General features: G+C 40.2%; 1 protein-coding gene across 1 annotated transcript in view; it reads left to right on the forward strand.

Moving 5' to 3' along the window:
* The first annotated feature begins 8,725 nt into the window (after positions 1-8,725).
* The window catches only part of ncor2 (nuclear receptor corepressor 2), an 86,132-nt gene continuing 79,214 nt past the window's right edge, over positions 8,726-15,643 (forward strand). Inside the window, 1 exon segment of the mRNA XM_022751495.1 lies at positions 8,726-8,920. The gene's annotated coding sequence lies outside the window, so the exon portion shown is untranslated.

Raw genomic sequence — 15,643 nt, forward strand, 5'->3', positions numbered from 1 at the left:
CTCAAAAGAGCATCATTAATTAACATGCCATTATCAGAGTTGAATGCTGGCTGGGGGAGATTAATGCTGCGTGGAGCTGCTAGTGGATTAAAGGTCACATCCTGTGTGTTAATCACCCAGCACCTCTGACCCCTTGAAGGAAACTCAGTAGAATGGGCACATTATTGCCACCTGGCTGGGCACCAATCATTACCAGGATCAAAATGAGGACTGTTCCTCTGAGCAGATGCAGACAATGAATGGATGGGAGAGAGGAATGAAAAAAAAGTTTTAAGTTTTTAGCAAAAAAATGACAAGGAGGAAATGAAACTGCAAGGCGGATATAGAGATGAATATGAAAAAAGATACGGCACCTCTAATAGTGATGTTAATATTTTTAGTAGTTTTAAATGATTGCAAAGATCACTGAGTGCTAAGCTGCTCCCAGACTGCAACTACAGTCTATGTTGTCAAGTTACACCTCGGCACAGAGGCAAGAGTAGAAGCAGAGGATATCACTATCATTGAGTTATTTCAAACAAAACATTCAATGCGCATCTTACACAAGCTTTTCAGCATATACAGTGTATTGTTCGCCTCCTTCACAGTCTCCTCTCTGTCTCTCACGGACATAAACACACAAAGACTCTATACAAGTCTGTTTCTAACGCATTACATCCTTAGTGTGAAAAGCCTTGAGGACTTTCCAAGGTGGATGGATTACTTTCTGGGTGTTCAGGAGAAAACGCTTGCAGGCTGGATCGGCGCTTCTATATCATATTTCTGCAGCCCACACACACCTCCCACTCTCCCACATCTGACAAGAATCTCTTAGATCGGATGTGACTCACTAGCTTTGGCAGGCGAAGGCTAAATTCTTCTTCTGTTACTCTCTTACGATGACCACTGAGCATTTTCCACTGCCTTTATTTTTTTCACTTGTAGTCAGACACGATGGACTCCAGCCTCTGATGTGTGTTGTCATACTGAAGAACACACTGTTTTACAGGAATTTACATACTGTCAAAATGAGGTTTTGATTATATTCACATGAACGCCATCTGACAGCTGTGGTGGTGTGTTTGATATAAATCTGAGGCACATGTAGTAGATTATTTTATCTATTAATAGCTATTTTTCTGAGCATTCACAAGAAGCATGACAGAAGACATTTCTGAAAGCAAACCTCAAGTGTTGTTGCCTCTGTGCTAGAGAACAGAAGGACAGGTCAGGTGGAAAAAGGAACACACACTGTGAATGCTCGGGGAGCATTGTAGATGCTTACAGAGCGGGCTCTATTCTCAGAGGACCCTGTATTCCTGCATCAACGCTTTCCAGGATGCAGGGGCTTGGTTCAGTGCTCGTTTGATGGACTATCTTCCCTCCTTCCCAACCAGGGCTGTGTACATTTTGACCTTGGTGTCAGCAGAGTCAGACAGAAGCTGCTGAATAGGATGTCTCCCTCTTTCTCAAGGACATACAGTATATGATAGCCATCTCCTTTATGTGTTTATTCTGATGATGAAGTGATCCTGAAATGTATTTCTTATAAAGTTGCCTAATTTGCATATTCATACTGATGTGTATAATCTATTCTGTCAGAAGTGAGTACCATCTTGTTGTAATGTATGTAACGTCTTTTTATCTGTGTACCATGTGTCAGTAATTGGAAATATGAAACATGCAGCTTTATGTCTTCTATCATTAAAGAAGCTATTAATATCTGAGCCTTTTCGTACAGACATGCTTAGTCCCCTGTGGAAGAAGCCAGGTCAGGTCAAAATTTCCCTATTTTGGTTTATGACTAAATAGGCTACCTGAATTCCCATCAGCTTAATCTGTAGTGCTAATTAGAACCTGCGAAATAACAGCATGTTAGCATTGTGAGCATCTTAGCATGTACAGCCTCATGGAGCTATCATCAAAATGACTCCTCTTAAAATAAAAATGAATAGAATTACTTAGCTGTAAGGGGATGAGTTGTAGTCAATTGTCACCCGACTGTGCAGTTCCCCTCAGCTCCATGGAGCTTTTTTAGCATCTGTTAGTGCATTGTTTTGGTTTTCTGGCCAACAACTACTGTTTTGATTCACTCTCACCAATCACATAGCACATTTTTGGTCACAAAATGCAGTTTTAGAAAATAAGCTCCAAAAACCCACTGTACACTACCTGCCTAGCACCATGCAGCAGAGCAAAGATGTTAGCAGCTAGCTAGAGATTCTAATTTAGCATTTAGCCTTTTAAGATGCAGGAGCTGGTGGGGAACAAAAACAGAGCTAAAAGATAGTAAATATTCAACTTACATTTGACAGGTGGTGAAAAACATGACTCAAAATAGATAGTGATCTTACCCCAAGTGTTTGCTAACAGATTAGCCATATCAATTTAAAAGGTTATATTAGGTAAATGTTGTGTTTACAGCTTATTTCTGCTGCTCTGAAGCCAAAGAATCATTAACTACAGGTTTGATTGCCAAGATTTTCCCACATTTCTGTCTTTTTTTTTTTTTTTTTTACAATTATATCTCCATTAATGGGATTCTGTTTCAATGCCTCAGAGACAATGTTAAAACTTCAAAGATCACTATTCTTAGAGCAGTCTGAAAACGGTTGAATATTTGACAGCCTAGTAAAATCTGAGTGTCACCTGAGCCATTAGAGGTGCATGTATCGTATTTAGGTTTCTTTGTCTCTCTTGTTTTATGCTGCAAAAAAAAACCCATTATAAATGACTTATCTGAAGGGAGCAGCAACACTATAGCTGCACCTACAGCTGCAAGTGGAATTATTAAATCTATGTAGCAGGGGAACAGCTTAAAAATAGCTCAGTCTTCCATTGTCCTGTCAGGGTCTGAGTCTGGGTCTGCTGCAATTCACAGGAGAGCTCCATCTGCATGCCTGGAAACTCCTTCTGTTTTTTTTTTTTACAGCGAGAGTAAGATGTGATCAGGTTGTCTGTCTGTTAAAAGGTTCAGCTGAGTACTGAGTAGAGAACCAAACCCTGAATGCCCCCGCTAAGGCTCACTATGTTGCCTCACAGCACACAGAGCACAGATGTCTATGATGTAGTGCAGTGTGAAGGCTTAGCTTTGAGGAGAGATATTCATTTGATTTAATTTCAGTTTTTATAAAGCTAAATTAACTGTGCTTTCCCAGTCCAAACACCTCAAAGCGATAGGTGATATTGTTGCAGGATTTCTCTAAGGCCAAATCTGGATTCTTGACAAGATACAAGTGGTGAAATCCTCAATTGTGTGATCAAAGTCTAACATTTGCTCAGCTGACACTGGAGCAATTGGGGAAAAATGGGGACTCAAAGATGGGGAGCGATTGATTTGAAGGATTTTATACTGTGTTTTTCTGTGGCATGTTTGAGCTTTCCTCCTTTCAGCCGTGCTGTTGAAAAGCCCTTCCCTCAGGGTGTCTTACTCAGCCTTAACACAGACACTGCCACTACCTTGTGATCTCACTGCAAAAAGCACATGAAAGATCATTCTCCCACACACACACACGCACGCACGCACGCACACACACATACACACATGCACTGGGAAAGGGAGTGTGTGACAGAGATTACTTCAGTCACTGTATCTGCCACTGCACTCTATTCTTATCTCTGTACTGTTATCAACTCCCTTTAGACTATAAGCTCTGTTGACATTTCACCTCATTTTTGTTGTATTATACTTCCAAGGCCTTATTATCTTCATCACATGCCTCGTTTTAATTCCACTCCTCTCTGTTACAGAGCTTTCCTGCACCTTCATATTTTCAGTCTGCACTATAGGATCATTTAAAATAACTGCCCTGTTTTTAGTACATCATAATTTTAACCATGTTTACACCTGTACTGTTCTAGTTTATTGACAGCAATGCTTATGAATTAGGTAAATCATTATCAATTCTTCACGAGTCTGTGTGTTGACATTCTCGTAGATGACAGCTCCATGAGTCATCTGACTCAGAGAATGTGTGCTTATCTTTTCACCATCTCACCCACGGAATAAGAATAAAGACACTGTGTCCATGTGGCTAATAGCTCCTACATCCATTTCCATGGCCTGTGTGCATATGCATGTGATTATTGGTTGCCGCAATGTGCTGAGGCTGTTCTGTTGTGTAAGTTTAGCTACCCCCTGCACAGCTCCCCTAAAGTAGCCCATCCCCCACCCGAGACATTTTTGCTCTCGATGTGTGACTACATTACGCTTCCCCTCCCCCACTGAGTGAGCCTTCTGAGCTGGTCCCTGGGGTGGGTGTCGGTGTGGAAGGTAGGCCTTTTTCCCTGTCCATGGGATGTTATTGATGAGGTGAGGTAATGGATCTCCCCGCTGTGCTCACAGGGACACTGAGGATAAATCAGACAGTGGGTAAGACCCAACCAGCCATTCCACCTTTCTCCAGACTCAAGTGCCATTTCATTAGTTTTATTTATGGGGGTTCTGCACTCTTCTGAACCCCTCCCCTTTCTTTCCTCCCACCGAAAATACCGCTATTCTTCTTATTCCTCCCTTATATAGTGCTATGGCAACCCATATACACCCCAGTCCTTCTTTCCTCCTTTTTTTCCCCTGGAAATCCTAGTATTCTCCCTCCCACACATCTTCCTGGGAACTTTTCCCCACCTAAGTCTGGTTTATGTGGAAGTGAAGAGGTGAGCAGCTTGTGAGCCTGTAGCCTGTTATCATGCAATGGACAAAAGGCTGAATAGGTAGTGATGTGCTCTGAAGTGGTAGAGGACTCAGCACTGGCAGAGCTTTTAACATTAGATGCAGGATTGCAAGTCCATCCAGCTCAGCACTTCCTGCAGAGCTGTATTTGAGTTGGCTGAGCAGCAGCTATTCACCTCTGGGCTTATGGCTCAGACACTTAGCAAGAAACTGCAGCCAAAACCAGCTTTGTCCTTGAGGGAAGAGAAAGGAATTCCTCATGTGTCCTTGCTGGAAGGGACTAACTGCACTCTTATCTTCATGACTGGATCAAATGTCAATTTTTTTTTTTTTGTCAGAGGTCGTGGCCATTATTGGTAGGCAGACTTGTTCCATTCTGCTTGAAAAGGGTCAACACGCTGTCATCTCACCTCCATATCCATGCTTGCAGAATCCCACTTTGATTCCCTTCAGCTCTTTCATCAACTGCCAAGCTTTATCACACAACTCGGCATCATGCGCTGAAGAAAGTCCACAACGCCATGACCTGGTTTCATCTTTAAAAGGCATCAGTGTTATCTGTCTGTAGATGTTGTGGCATATGATCAGAGAGCTAATATCTAGGCTGACTAACTATTTAATATTTGTGAAAAGATTAAATATGCCAAAATTTGATCTGTGTGTGAATGCTGACATACATGCATAACATATGTTGTATCATGTCTCTGTATCTTAAAGCACTGAGACCTGGATTAGACATGAAAGGCAGTGAATCATAGTCTCTTCGCATGTTTTTTCCATTAGAAAGAGACAGGGATGGGGAGGGGGTGGTGGTGGGGTGGTGGGGTTGTTCGTTTCATGGTGAACATTGATGTCATGACAGTCATGCTAGAACATGTCCATACAAGGTCCACTCTGGTTTACTCCGCATGAATCCATACAACCTAACAGATGGTTGACTGCGCTAAGCTCCTGCATTGCTGTGCTACTGCCAATTTCATTACAGGGGTTCACTTGGACATGGGACAAGTGTGAACATGTCTGTCACACCCATGGCCGCCAGTGACACCGAAGAAATCCGAGCACGATGAAAACAGAGGACACATGACATCACGACATGGCTCTTATTACCTTTTCAGATTTGTTACTGAAGCACATCCGTCTGTATGAGATATGCTAATTGATCATTTCATTGCAATTTAAAAGAAAGTTGCAACTCCTGCAAGTGGTGTGTACGTTACTGCACAGATTTAAACTAAATTCAAACCAATATCAGGGATTAAACAAATGCTATTGAAATACAAGAATATGTGATGTAACAAAGACACAACATATTCCAACTTTGGATTATGTTTTGTCTCAACAGTAAAAATTAGTCTACATATGATCTTGATAAAAGGAAGGAAAGGGAAAAATGAGAGAAAAGTGTGTGCTGGCGGTCGGCCAGTGTGGACAGACTCAGGAAGTTAAGCCGGAATTCCAACAATGCAGGCAGTCGTTAGGCTCTCCAGTGAGATGCTGCCATTTCTGCTTTCAGTGCTGTCTTTGTTGTGGCAAGGAGGAGGCAGTTAGGTGAAGTCCTGTGGCTGTGAATAAATTTCAGCCCTGACTTTGCATTGTAAACCCAGACTAATTTGTTAATGATACGAGGAAAACACTGTCATGATTGAGCAGATAGAAAAAAACAGGCTCCTCTCTCACTTTCTGTCTCTCCCTCTGCCTGTGATATCTACAGAGAAAGATAATTTTTCCCATGCTGTTTGACTCGAGCCCAGTCGTGACAATAATAAATGCCAGCGATGGCAGAATGAATTATGTCTCAGCTAAAAATGTACATCATGGCCAAAGGAAGAACCTGGCATGTAATTATATGAGTGTTATAAATAGCAACACGTGCCACATAGTATCCATCATCTTCATCTGAAAATCACATTATACATGGAACACATGATTCCAGTCAGAGATATTTCATGTTTATTGGAATATGCATAGATTGTATGTTTCTGATTTGGTTGTGCTTCAAAGTCTAAGTGAACATGCTTTAAGATCTACCCCTGAAGACAACAGAAAACAAAGAATGGCAGAGTGTAATAATGTGTTTCTAATCAGCCACAGTTTGGGAAGATGGCACCAGCAAAAGAATATTTGAATTTGTAATCAAAGCCGATCATTCACAAAGGGGAGCTCCGTTAATCTGGTAGACTCCGGATGGCAGCTCATCTTTTAAGAGGGCTGTTTTGATGAGGATTTTCCCTCCAGCCTCCTCTCTGTTTTGAAGGACTGTCTGTTGCTCATCTTTTATTTCAGAACTGTAATGACTGTCTGCAGTGCATCCATCAACTGACAGCCTTTGAAATCTCTGAAGTCTGCTTAGCTGATGTAGTCATTCCCAGTGGTGTGTTTCATGTGGGCTCTGGCTCCATTGAAACAATCCTCTCTTGTTCTTTTGAGTAAGTCGAAGAAGAGATGCCTCAGGTGTTTCCCCCTGAAGTGGACTGCAAATTTATTAATGCAGTCATTGAAAGTGTCCCTTGTTCAGATATGAAGTATTTACTGGTTGTGAGATTTGAGGATCTCAGGAAAATTCATCTGTCCATTTGTGCTTTGTCTGAAGCTCCATTTAACTCCACAGGGGATCTGGCTACAGATGAAACACAGCTGTTGACATCAAAACTGGCAAGCGAGAAACATTTGTGCTTTATCAGTGAGCTGACAAATTGGGCATTGCAGAGATAGGGGATAGATTATACCGACAGATGCCTGGGTCCAGAAAGCCCCGCTGAAATAAACAGTTCTCTTTCCTGCTCTGTGATGGTGGATGAATAGATGGTGGTTAGAGGGGATCTTCCAAACCACAGAGCAGAAAGAAAAACATGGGGAAGAAAAACAATCCCATCTGACATCATAGGAAAGGCTGCCGCTAAAATTTAGGTCAAGATATAGTCTGCCTGAAGTGTGCCAGATAGTTATATGGCAAAGTCAGGTTGCCAATGTCTTGTCCAAGTTGAATGACTTAATACATAACTAAAATTATACAATATACAATTAATTGAAACTAATTACCTTCGCCTGTCAAAACCAGGATTATGTAGCAGCAGGTTTCTTACTTTAATGAGCCGCACTGACTGATTTAAATGTTTTTGAACAAAATCTTTTCTGTGAGTGAAATAGCAGCAATATGGGTGGCGGTTTTAGAAGCCAGGGTAGCAGTGTGAAGCAGACAAAGAGGTTTCAGCCCATTTACAGAGCACAGGCTTCAGCAGAGTCATCAACTATGTACACAGCATGGGATGTTGTGGTCTCCCAAATACTATCCTTCAGTGTTAAGTCACTGTATTCACAGCTTGTACTTCTCCATGGGCATCAAGCAGCACAGATGTAGACTTCCTGGAGTGTCAACGCTTCAACTGACCCCTTGAGTTCAGGCTGGGGCAGGGAGGGAGGGAGAAAGAGAGAATACAGAAGGTTTTGTCCTCTTAGCTGTAGTGTGAGGGACAATATATTTTTTTGATGATATGACAATGTGTGCCAACTATATATTTGAACAGCAGGAATGTAGTGATTCAGGTGATGGTAAACCTAAACACTAAGTTTACTAGTGAGTGTTTTGAGTTTAATATAAGCATAGACAGAACATTTTTGCGCTGTAAGACATAGATGAAAATTAAAGCAACATATAGCCTATACTTTACTTTCGTAGAGAAATGCAAAAATCAGCAATTGCTTGGTGTAAGCTTTTTAGATAATCCGATCATATGTATAGCATACAGAAATCTATAAAGAAATATGTTTAAATAGATGATATGTGCAGAAATAGGCTCTGTACAGGTCATGAGCAGGAGTGGAGATCAGGCATAGGCAGATCCTAAGAATTTTTTGTTTTGTTTTGGTGTCTTATGATAATCACTGACTTTAAGACTACATCACTATATCACCGAATTTGTTGTGGCCATGGGAAATGTGCAGTCATTGAGTAAAGAGGAGGGGCGAGAGAGCATGCGGACCTATTGAGAGAGAGAGGCGGTTCAGCCCCGCTATGGTCTCACCAGCAGCGGCTCAGGGAGTAGTACCAGACCACTGTGTTGTGCAGGAACAGGCACGACATAGCTGAAAACCGCCAGCGGAACAAATGAAAACGAACACTACTCTTTCGTGTGGATTAATTCAGGGGCGAGACACTCAATCGAAGCGAGAAGCTCTTTAAGCGAAATTGGACCCACTGACGAGGATTGGGACATTAGCTACTGTACGATAACACCGCCGAATGGTTTCTCTTGCCCCGCCGCTAAGGTTAGTTAGCTTCCATGGCTGGCTGTCCGTTGGTTTGGGCAGGGGGGGGGGTCTGTCTGTTCTGTTGTTGGACGACGGGGTCCGGCTATTATTTGGAGGAGAAACATACATAGCAGTATTGACCTTTTCGAGGCTATACGTTGTGTTCAGCTACACGGGTCGTCGAACCTTTGAGAAATGTAATGTTAGAGAACAGTCCAACTAGCTGTTTGCTCACCTCACTACAATACTCTTAGTTGTCTGGTTACCATCAGCTAGTTAATTATTTTATAAATCAGGAACACGTGCTACATGGCTAGGCTATGCTAGCCAACGGCTAACGGTGCTAGCTACCTAAGCTAGCTGTCAGAACTGCGGAGTAGCTAACGCTAATTTTGTTGTACAGAATTAAACCTACATTGGTGTTCTGTAGGTAAACACACAATTCCACTCATAACGCTACCATTTCCTACTTTTGATAAATAATGTCAACTGTCTACTATTTGTCAATATATTGTGATGTCTGGCTAACTTGGTTAGCCTGCTAACTTAGCTGTGCACAAAAGCGTCCGGTTTGCGTTTGTAAACATGGATTTAATATGAAGTTGACTTATTGTGAACTGTCGATATTTAAACTAACGTTAGCTGGCACCGCATTGCTTTGTTGTCAGATGGGTGATAAGCCGTGATTTGTTCATTATACTGGTCTAATCAGCTTGATGTCATGTCACAGATCCTAGTAAATGGGACCGACAGGTGAGTTAGCGTTAAATGGCTGTTTGTCTCGGATTGATAAGTTGCTGTTGTGACAATGTACTTGCTTTCGAGTTGGATTGTGCTTTTCAACCTTAGTCCATTTCTATAACTTGAACGTAATTTGTTGGTGGGCTGCGTAAGATTTACTTCTATTAATGATAGATGTCCTTTTGTACAAGCAAGCGTTATTGTTAAGACGGTCTCCCTTGCCAACTGAGCGATGTCAAACTTTTAGAGCAGGCACATCTTTACAGACACGTTGTTTGACATATTAATAGACAGACTCTGTGTAATGCCAAGGGACAGAACATTACCTCAAATTATATGGTCATTATTACACAAAAGTAAACATGTATTGCTGTGGGAAAGAGAGGATGTCTGTTTTTGTCAGCTGCCCAATCTCTGCTGCCACTTCCATGATAAGCAGTCGGATACAATATACTTTTTGGATGTGACTTTGCAGTTTGAGAACGTTTCTTTGCATCATAATCACTGCCTCTGGACATGAAGGTGACTGAATTTAAATTGTGACACAGCCAAATCTACCTGTGAGTGAAGGTTTCAGTGAATACACAGTTGTATTTTGCATTAACTTATTATAGCATTGCACTAACATCCAAGAAAACATCTTACTCCAAAATACAGTACTTCCTCACATTTTTTATGAGGTATGTGTCACTCATATCTTTATAGCTTTGACCCTCTGAAAATAAGTCACATACACTGGGCAACGAGTTACATTTTTCATTCAGAGGATGTTTACATCAATTTAAAGCTTAAGTTGTTGTGTTAATTTTATTTATCTTGTAGAGGAATATCTTGAATTGATGGGATTGTCAACATTTGTATGGCTGGGGCACTTAATGTGACACCTATTATGAAGTTAAGTGCATTTTGATCCTCATTTGAACTAGCGCCCATTGAGCTTCACCAGAAGTCAAACAAAAGATGACATACTCAAGCACTTTATTGGAACTGCTGTCATTTCTTTTTGCTGAGAAGTTTGTTCACCCAAAACAGAAACATTTTTTTCACTTACCACCCTTTGGTGGTATCTAGCCATATACAGGTTTTGAGACATCTGTCTCTGAAACATCTGTTGCCAGCCCAAAACAGTGGATGTAACTGGATATGTGGCAACACCTGAAAACCTGGTAGGGTTAAACTGAAACTGTCTGCATAGCTAGATACCATTAGTAGTTATAGTTTTTTATGACTTTGGTGAACTCTTTTTGTTTATGTAACCCAGGGATTCCCCCTGGAAATGGTTTAGACAAGGTGGTTGACCATGATCTTGATGTATCTCATCTGGTGATCCACTTAGCAGCTGATGACCTCTAAACAATAACCACACTCAGTAAATACATAGAATTTGCTGATTGTGGCCCACCTCAGCTAGAAAGCACTAAAAATAACACAGCATCATCAAGAGGTATGTTGGGGCTTGGTTGCCAGTATCAATTGATAGATGTTTTGAGATCACTCGGCTGAGTGTAATATTTTTCTACAAACATCTTTATTTAGTTATTACCCTTCCATTTGTCTTAATATGGTTCCTTCTTGTGTGTGTGTGTGTGTGTGTGTGTGTGTGTGTGTGTGTGTGTGTGTGTGTGTGTGTGTGTGTGTGTGTGTGTGTGTGTGTGTGTTGATTTTTGGAATACGCCACAATTCTCGAATGCATCAGTGTTTACAGTTGCCTTTACACAGACTGAATACAACAACTTCCCCTAAATAAATTCCAAGAGAATATATAAATAAAGTAATGGTTCAAATAAGGAAGTATCTGAACAAAGGATCATTTTGAATCTGAACAAACATTTGGCTCCAAGTTTGTCTAGCTGACAGTTTGGTTCATTTGTGATATGGGAACAGTTTAGTTAGCGCTTAAACATACAGTTGTCAGGTATAATACTAAGTAATTGTGCCTGGAGACAATTGGTGTAACAGGGCTGACAAGGCGTTCTAGAGAGCACAAAGTCTGCTTATAATCCATAACACTGTGACATTGCTGCCTTGAGTTATGTGCACTCACAGTACATCGGTGGCTTTGCAGTTTGGACTGTAAAGAGTTAAATGAGAGTGAGGAGATATCTCCCCCTTATCCAAAAGGGTAATGGGGGCAAAGATAATCCTGTGCTCAGTGTGGTGCCCCAGGGAGACTATTTCACTGCTAGTTCAATTTCTGCTCATATTATGAAACACAACATAGTTATGAAACTGGAAAGGGGAGAGGTCTTGCTCATTTTATTGTCTGTAAAAAGATAAATCCTCACAGTGAATTCTTGTGAGAAGAAAAAGCATGTTGCATCATCACGAATTATAAAAGATTTCCATAAAAATTCAATCTCTGCCCTTCAAAGTCATAAATGTCATGAATTGTCACCTTTCTTTGTCACTGTCAGAGAGGTGGTTCACTGTTATTGTAATTAAAAATCCAGCAATCAAATAAGAGTATTTTGTAGTGCTTATATATGTTTTTTTTGTTTGTTTTTTTAAAGAGCAAGAGTAAAATTAAGAGGAATTTACTAGACCAGCCCTGTAAAATAAACAGTTGTTTTTATTGTACAAAACATATAACCATTTTTTATTGTTTCTTAGCAGTTATGAGCAAGTAATGAAAATACCATATAGACCAGTCATAAAAACACAACCTACAAGAATGTTGCTCAAGCTGCATTGCTGCAACATTTGCTTCAGTGGAATATACAACTCCTGCTCTATACTGCCAGATACAACTGCTTTTCTACTTGTGTAATGTGATGTCCCTTACAGTACAAATGGCATGATGCTGTTTTCCACTGACAGATACTAGCTTTCTGGTACACAACACCAGAAAAGTGGTTTGTGCAATTATGTAAAACATTGGGGAAATGTTTTGTTTATGCTTTGCCTGTTATTTTATGTGGGGAATGTAACCTGTTCATGTGCGTTCTTGATTGTGACTGCTACCCTGTGAAGATAACTAGCTAGACAGCCTCTCTAACGCTTCTTTTTCCCCATCCCAAATCGAGTTTGAGTGCTTCACACCATGCCATACTGTGCTGACAGCAAGCTCCAAAAACCAAATGGCTACGTTTAGTTATTAGAAATGGTTCAGGTTTAGACAAGCTTGTTAGGAACCATACACAGCCTGTATGCAAGAGCTCTCTGAGAAGACAAGTTGTGGTGTAAGAAAGCCTCCTTACCTTAATCGATGATTTCTTGATTTTTACTTGAGCTTGGTCAGCCAACATGCATGAATCAACATCCTGGTTCGACCTGCTGAATGACAGGTGATAAGAACTGACTAGAGTCAATGATGTTTGGCCACCTACAGCCAAACACAACCTGTCTGCTTGGTGTTTCAGGGCCATAAGATATTATTTTGCTTTTCATGTAGCTTTTGTTGAAATATCATCCTGGATTTCAGATGATTAGTAGGTTGGATTTGACAATAAATCACAAGTCACCATCTTCCCTAGCTGTGTTATTTCAGCTTTAATCTGTATCAAAGGTGAGTTTCTGTGATTTGGGTAAATCCAGTCATGGTTCTATTTAGATTTAAGTGTTTTACAAGTGAGCACTTCACGCTGTATATTGAACTGAAATTTTATCTTTACTGTAATAACAGCACATGAAACAATGAGTATAGGGAAGTGACACAAGTTTGGTATGTTGCGGTGCACTTTATGAACCCTTAAGTTGACATGCAGACCCAAAGAGGGAAATATGAGGCAGTCACCGTGAAACTGCCTTCCAGGCGCATTCCCTCCCAGTATCCCTCTCACTGAATGAGTAACAGCAGCTGTCTAGCATTTCTTGCTCACCAGTGGACTGCACCTGGTAGGTTTCGTGTGTGGAGAATGTTATGCTTGCCTCAGTGTGGTAGAATATTATGATCAAGCACAGCTGGTCTGTTGCACTGCCTCAAATTACTCGCAATCAAAGTGCCATTGAACTGGACAGAGTGCCACCTCAGTTAGTGGCTGCATTGGGGCTGAAGTTATACTGTTTTTTGGGATTACCAAATGGAAAAATCATGATTGTGAGATGTTTGAGAAACCCATGCAGATGCTTCAAGCCTATAGCCTCGTGATTTTTTCCTCCTCTTTAATACCCTCTCACTTTGAAATTTAGGATGCAGTTGTAAGGATGTAGTCGTCAAAGGGTATGTGTGCCTGCTGGCCTAGGAGTTAGTTAGGTCACTGATTCTGTCTCACTCTGTAGAGCTCAAAAAAGCTGTGGGATATATCTGTTGCTAACACAAAATCAGTGAATTCTCACACTATCTGTGAGAGCTAGCTATTTTTACCCAGCAGTTTTTCCGTATAACAAGGTCAAATCAGAGTCACACTTCTCACTTTTACTATTTGCTACACTTTCCTGCATAAAACAATCAAATTACAAATCCCTTACGTGAAATGACAATTAGCCCAAGACCACAAAAGACCAGCATATTTACAACCAATTAATAATTCTGTGTTTTCCCGCCTGAAATTATCCTCGGTAAGTAGACCTTACTCCCAAGGTGTGCACATCAGTTCTGCTGTAACTAGCACCACCAATTCGAATCTCAGCAAACTGATCTAATAGCCATTCCTCAGGTAATTATGATTTTTATTTTGTGTTAACTGTGCATTACATACCTTTTTAAAAATTGAATTCCTTTGCCAATTACCAGCATTGCTTGTTTGCACACGTTAATGGCAGTATAACTTAGAGGAAAAGAAGTTGAGATATTATGATGTTGAAATAGCAGAGGGCCTATGGATGTTCCTCCATGAGCATTCTTTAAGCTCTGATTTGATTTTAGTTCTGAAAGCACTTAGATTAAAGAAATGAAACCAACATTTCTCATTTGTTTCATTTTTGTTGAGATTTTGTTGCACATTGTCATCTAACAAACAGCTGCTGCTCTTAAACATTATAATTATTATTGTTTCCCTTATAGGAAGTGTATGATATGTTATGATTGTCTGTGACTTCTGTAAACATTCATATTTTTGGCATTGTGGTTTTCAACAATATTTAGACTATTCCTTTGCCTTCTGAGTGGATGAATCGCCAGACCTGTTTCAGAAAACGTAATTCTTTGATAAAGAGACTACTGATAATATTGATACCTGATGCTGTGGCAACGATGATTACAAAAAGTGATGTTCAAGTTTAGTTAGTTATTTTCTCATTCTCTCTTCTTTTATTTGACTTGTTAGATAGTCTTTCATAAATACTGTTCAGATGTTGCTCATATTAAACAAAATTCCTTTCCGAAATGTCATTTAATAACAGGCTAGTTTTAGAACACCTACATTATTCCAGTTACTCAATTTGACATCGTGTAATGTCTTTGTACTCTGAAACTGAAGCATAGAACAAATGGATAATAAAGATATAATGATAATAATAACAATAATAATAATAATAATGATAATGAGTTTAAAAAAAAAAGAAAAGAAAGAACGACGCAATCTTAAACCCTAAATTCAATATAATTTTTTGACTCTTTCAGCAGCCAAACACACTCATGGTATTTTTTCTACATTGGAAATCAAATATTGTTATGTTGTAATATATTGTTTGTCCCAACACTGTTCCAGGTCATCCTAAACCAGCTCCATGGGGTTTAAGTCTGTTGACTGTCCTGGTCTTCCCCTATGTGAAGCCAGTGCCTGGTTCTTTCCTTCTAATGTTTTGGGTCATTATCTTGCTGTAGGATGAACCCCTGACCAAACAGTCTTCTTTTGTTGCTTGCCTTTTTCTCACCATTCTGATATCAATATACAGTACTGCTTCCTGCAGCACAGCATTGTCCTAATACTGCATCAGAGGGTGTAGTATCAAAGTTCATTCCAATTTCTTAATCCCTGGTAAAGGCCTCATATATTTCCATTTTTTGGGGATTTTTAAACCTTGGGTAGTTTACCACTTACCTTTTGTACTTGACCTGCTGCAATTTCAATAGAAACAGGAAAAATAGGGATAGGTAATGTAAATTCTTTAGGCTACATA

This window comes from Seriola dumerili, unplaced genomic scaffold, assembly GCF_002260705.1.
Source record: "Seriola dumerili isolate Sdu_G_001 unplaced genomic scaffold, Sdu_1.0 BDQW01000017.1, whole genome shotgun sequence".
Classification (NCBI taxonomy): Eukaryota; Metazoa; Chordata; class Actinopteri; order Carangiformes; family Carangidae; genus Seriola; species Seriola dumerili.